The sequence below is a fragment of the Blennius ocellaris genome (assembly GCF_963422515.1).
Source record: "Blennius ocellaris genome assembly, chromosome: 7".
Lineage (NCBI taxonomy): Eukaryota > Metazoa > Chordata > Actinopteri > Blenniiformes > Blenniidae > Blennius > Blennius ocellaris.
The window spans coordinates 18243949-18250427 of NC_137656.1; positions in this window are offsets into that span (position 1 = coordinate 18243949).

Consider the following 6479-nt stretch of genomic DNA (forward strand, 5'->3'; position numbering starts at 1 on the left):
GGTCTTATAACAGTGTTTCCCAGCAAGTAAACCTGCCGTGGAGGACCAGCCAGTGGCTCGTTGGACACGCCCTTGCCGTCCTGGGAAGCCCTCTGCTGCCATCCACAGTGGGAAAGTGAGAGTGGATGGCTTCTTTAAGAATCAACACACCCTGAGCCTGAGCCCAAATCGCTAAATGGGAAGTTACAGAACAGAGCCCCCTCGTGATCAAAGGATTAAGGGGGAAAAAAAACACTGGAACAGACATGCAGACTCGAGACAACTCCATTAAACCCTCCATGCGGCCCTGAGGGAAACTGTTTGAGAATGAAACATTCAAACCCTGGGTTCTCTCAAACCACATTTTATTATCCACCCATGCTTGCTCGTATGGGTTTGTGGAGGTTTTCTCTGCAAAAAAGCACATAGAAAATGAGTTGTGTTTGGTGCTATATAAATCAATTTGAAATGTATTTGAATCCATCCATCCTCCAAATCGCTTATCCTGTGGATACGCCTGGGAAACATCCTGGATAGACAGATCGCCAGTCTGTACTCGGAGATAGGCAACTACACGCACTCACATTCACACCTTGGGCCAATATTAGCATCAATCATTAACCTCATGCATGTTTCTGGACTGTGGGAGGAAATTAACCTTCATATGTGAATTTGTGACCGTCTGTCTGTGTATATACAGGGTTTAATTCACAGATGGAAAACTCATTTTCCTAAAGAGCTACATGGAAATTAGCGAGACATACGTTGTGCTCAATAAGAATTTAAGCAGTTCTATGACACACTTTTTATAATCTACATTTGCTCTGCATCACTTTGTCTTTCCCAGCCCTTGTCTGGAAATTCTAAATTTCAAGTTAATTAAATAATCAAATTAGAGCTATATTTACACCGCTGAAAGAATTAGACACAGCCATTAATGTAATTATAGCCAATAACCAGACAAATCTAACAAGTTTAGATGTAATAAAACCAGTAATAACAGTAAATATAATTTGGTATTAGGATTTCCCAGTGATACACTGAGGGCCGGTCAAGCAGAGCTAAAGGGCCACATATATGGTCCCCGGGCCTGATGACGCTCAAGTCTGGCGTAAACTGTGTAATCAAACTTCTGTTTGGTTCCTACTGTAACTATGATTATCTGAGGTACAACACTACCACCTTGTGATCCAAATGGTGTATAGCATCAAACATTTTCAAATTGCCCTTACAGTGCTTCTAAAATCAAATCACGATTGTAATTATTCTTCCAACCTTCAACTGTAATGTTTGCTGTTGATAGTTCATGGACACATCAGAGGGACTGCTGAGACTGGGCGGTTTAGAGAAGCCAGGATGAGATTGTGGATATATTGGACAAAGGATGTTTAGAAGTGGAGCTGGTGAGGAAGACTTGAGGGACTATTCTTGGAGGTTGATATGGAGATGATCGGAGTAACTGTACTGCAGAGGAAGCAGAAGGTGAGGTGCAAATGTGGTCAAGAAGCTGCTGTGTTTTTGCAAACAAATGACAAAGTAGGCCATTTGCAATCAGTTCACAAAAAAAATGTAGTACAGATAGACTTTGACAAATGAGCTTTGCATTGCTACTTTATACCCTTCTGTGAAAGTAATCAAATTCTTTCTTAAGACAATGCTTTTAAAATCACATTAACACATTGAGAAATGTCCTGTGGGCTCAAGTAATACCATTACTTTCACTTGAATAAAAGTGGCTTTTCTTGTTATTTTTTTACAACTCAGGGAACAGAACAGTACGCTGTACTAGAAAACAAACTTTCAGTAGCTTCTTTCATACTTCTTGACCGCAATAGTTGTGATAAAATACTTTCACATTCACAACTGTAGTGCATGGCTCTTCTGGGGAGAATCGCTAAAGAATCAGGTCAGATATTTATCAATAGGGTAAATATCTGATCTGATTATGTACTGATAAAAATAAAAAAAAGAGGATAAACTTAGCAGCATGTTCTGGTTAGCTTATATTGATTTCCCCTCCCCATTCCATAACGGTGGAGATCAGCAGAAGTGTGACATTGCGTGACTACAAATCCAGTTCGGATTCTGAAAATACAAAAACATATTCGGCGTTAAAACAAAGAAAAAAAACCCCGTTTCCATTAAAGTTATCATTCCTCTACTATACCGGTCCAGCCCACTCTACATGAAACAAGGCTGCATTATGCCGCACGGGCCCTGAACTAGAATGAGTTTTGACACACCTGGGTTATAATCTTGTATGGTGTTGCGAATTAATTGGTTTCCCAGGTAACTCTACCCCCCCAAGACAACGCCAGTGACGTTTCTATGACCTCCACGTTACCTGAGCACGTGGGGCTGTCAATGAGTGACATACGACTTCACCGGACAAGGAGACTCGCTCGCCAAAGGTGCGAAACCTTAAACTTTGTGACTGCGGTTGAATTGCCTTTGCAGGGTGTTTTTTGTGTGTGTTTTTCGTAGGTTTTTAATAATTACACTTAATCGAATATAATATACGTTTTAGAAGAAGTCGTCTTTTTCGGTGAAGCAAAATTTTGCGGTGGCATGAAAGGCACATTAAAGATGGCTGCAATACAGAACACATGAGCTGTCAATGCAATGAATATAATTGATTAAATAAATAATTCTTCAAATGCAAATAACAAGATTTTGTTTAAATTTAATATAAAACTCATGAGTTATCCCCTACGCCAGGGGTGGGCAATCCTTGTCCCTGAGGGCCGCAGCCCTGCACGGTTTCAAATGTGTCCTCACATCAACACAGCTGACAGCAATTACTGGCTCATTATCAAGCTTTCTGCAGAACGTCATCACGATAACTCAGGTGTGTTTGAGCAGGGAAACATCTCAAACATGCAGGGCTGTGCCCTCGAGGACCAGGATTTCCCACCTCTTCTCTACACACACACACACACACACACACACACACACACACACACACACACACACACACACACACACACACACACACACACACGCCGTGTCTCAAGCTTGTTTTTGTTGTATTGACTACTGATTTGGATATTCAAACTTAAATTATCATCCACTGTACACTGAGTGAAATATAAGCTTAGCCATTCACTGTCACAGTTTAGCAGAAGGTACATGTGTTAAAAATTACATTTCAAAGTGTCTGCAATAGAAATGAGCTGAACAGTTTCTTGTTGGCCTGCAGTGAGGTTGTTTAAAAAAAAAAAAAAAATCCCAGTTGCGATCAGCTGGTATGTGGTCAACATGCAGTACCATGGAGACTGTTACCCTGCCAGTGTTGTGAGGGCAGTGGCAAGAGGAGGGGTAAATGAAGCCAGGGCAACAAAACATTCACAACAATGCGAGGAAACCAAAGGACTGTTTAAAACCATCTACATTTGGAAAATAAGTGCATCAGTAGAAGACGGAACAAATAGATATCCTTCAAAATTGTTTCAGGTTAGTACCTGGTAGCCGGTTGATGCAAATCTTAACGGTTGTTTGACACACACACACACACACACACACACACACACACACACACACACACACACACACACACACACACACACACACACACACACACACACACACACACACTTTACTGTTACCTAAAAAGTTAGGAGTGACTACACGGTGGATGTCTTTGACACATGAAGACTTAATCTCAGTGAATTTCTCTGGAAGCCAAATGACCATTGTGAGTCACAGACATGTGAAAAATATGGGCTAATTTGTTTTGCGAAATCAGTATGAGCATTGATTTAGCAGGAAATGCCATCTCCGAGTGACATGACCTTATTTGTGGTGTTTAGTAAATGAGACAATTTTCCAATAGCTTTAGATTTATCATGTTTACAAAGTCCTGAAGATGTGCATAACAGAATACTATAAACATGAGACGTGAAATGTTAAGCAAGCCCACTTGACTTATAACCTTTAATATGCTGCTCTACTGGAGGATCAAGCTATTGTTTGTTGGTGTTTTTACTAAAATCCTTAAGAAATCCATTTCTTTAAAGGAAAACGTGAAAAAAAGAACTTGAGTTGTTTTATAAAGTGTATCTGATCATTTAAAACGTTCAAACAGTGTGGCTCTCAGTGTAAAGAATTCATGTTTGTTCTGTGTGTGTATGATTTTTTTTCAGGGTATATTTATTTTTAAAAGTTTAGTTGTGCCCCCCCCCAAAAAAACAAAACAAAACAACTTAAGTAGTTTAGTTTGTAGAATCCAGTTGTCTTATACAGTCCCCAGGCCGGCTTTGCAATTTTATTTCTTTTTTGAAGAATTACTCTTCAATGAACCCGTTTCCAAACAAAGTTTGAGCCTTTCCTGCAGAGGTGAGGGGTTGTTTTGTTAGGCATTAAAAGTCTGGGTCTTATTTAAAAGAGTCTCGGTTCAGATCCAGCAGGGGTGTCAAACACATTTCAGTTCACTGGCCACATACATTCTTATTTCATCTTGAGTGGGCCGGACTGGTAATGTAGTACCATAATAACTTTTAAATTTAAACTAACAACTTTCTGTTGTAGTGTGGAGTATATGTGATGAAAATGTCTATTTTTCCACAAGACCAAATAATTACTATTTAATTGAAAATAACGACAGTCTCAACATAATACGATGTGTTGTGTCCACGACTCTAAGACATTTGTTTGAAAAACAAACAAAAACAATGTTTTCTTTGAAATATTTGGCTGGTTGCTTGGCTGGATTGGAGCCTCTTCTGAGTGATTTTTGCACACAGACCTTATGTCTGATATCACTGAGTTAGAGAGTCTGGGTCTGTTTTAAAAAACCTGTTTTCATTGATTAATAATTTTTTTTTCTTTTTTTACCTCCTAAAGTCATTAAAGAAGGGCTCAGAATAAAATGCATGATAAATATATAAGCCTATAGTAACAATCTTTAGTTGGTTTAGTCAGTTTCTCTTGCTAGTCAGGGTTATGTGCCAGTGTTAACCTTCCATATATACTGAAAGAATAATCAGAATTAGGAAGAAAAAAAACAAACATTTATATTTGTATTTATGTCAAAATGTATTCGCCCTCTTGCTGATTAGTAGATACGGATGTTGTAAATCAAGGCAACAACTAAACTACATCGGTTGTGAGCAGCAAGACTGTCTGAGCAAGTGTGGCAGAAATAAGAAAGTAATTAAAATAGAGAAAAGTGAGCAAATCAAATCCTGCTTAGGGCCCTCATTAAGCTAAAGACAGCCCTTCATAGTTTGAAACTCATCTACATAAAAGAGAGATGAGACTGGTTGTTCGGCGGCGCCTGATAACATTTGTCTGCTCTGGACGGCGGTGGACCATCTGTAGCCTACCAGCAGATGCAGCTTCAGATCACGAGAATCACAAGACGACCTCGTAGCTGCTTGTTTGACGACGTTTTTCCTTTTTTTTTTCTTTTTTCTTTTGAGGCCAGAAATTCTGCTGGGCACTTATTACACATTTAAAATCTTACATTGAGGCACACTCTTTGTAAAAGTAAGCACTATTATATATATATATATATATATATATATATATATATATATATATATATATATATATATATATATATATATATATATATATATATATATATATATATATATATATATATATATATATATATATATATATATATATATATATATATAAAAAAGACTTGTTCTTTTGTAATTGATCTATTAATGGTAAAGACTTAAATCACATCCCCCAGTAGAAGCTCATTAATCTATGTGTGTGTATGTGCTCCTAGCTGGATAGGTTGTATCCCTGCATTGGGAGAAAGGGTGCCGTGGTCAAGTCCAGTCTTTATTAAGATTAATGAACAGCTTGACATTTTTAGTCCTCTGTCTAAATCGATAATTTTAATACTCATGAGGGCCAATGGGGATCTAAGCTTGTGGAACACACATTGTGGCCACAGGGCGCATGTTAAATGTCCAAGTGGTAATCAATGCAAAGAAATTAGCTATTGATCTCTTATAGTTTTGTAATAGGTTATCTATTGGTTTGCTCTTTCGGAAAATTCCAATATCAATCGGATGGAATTGTGCTGGTAATATTGCTGTGGGGGGAGTGTGTGCATGTGTATGCATGCACATCCGCCGAGCACTTTCGATGTGTGTTTGCATGTGCATGCGGGGTCACATTCTAATTAGCACAGAGGGCAGACTGTAAATAAACATGTTGAGGAGCAGATTGCTGATCCACAGTTCATTACCAATGAGGCCGAGGACTTCTGATTGTTTTTGCAGCGCTGATAAGAAGAGCATGTATGTGAAATAACCCCATTTTCTGTTTTTCTTTGTATATGTGCTCATTATTCTATTTTACATATGCTTGGTTTGTATATACAGAATACAAATCTTATGTATAGGTGAATCAAAGAACTGATATAACTGCAGTTTCAACCCTGATTTCTCAGTTTTTATGAAACCGATGCCATATAGATACACACACTTTTGTTGCATTTGTATCATTGGCCGATAACTCCATGTAAAATGTATTTG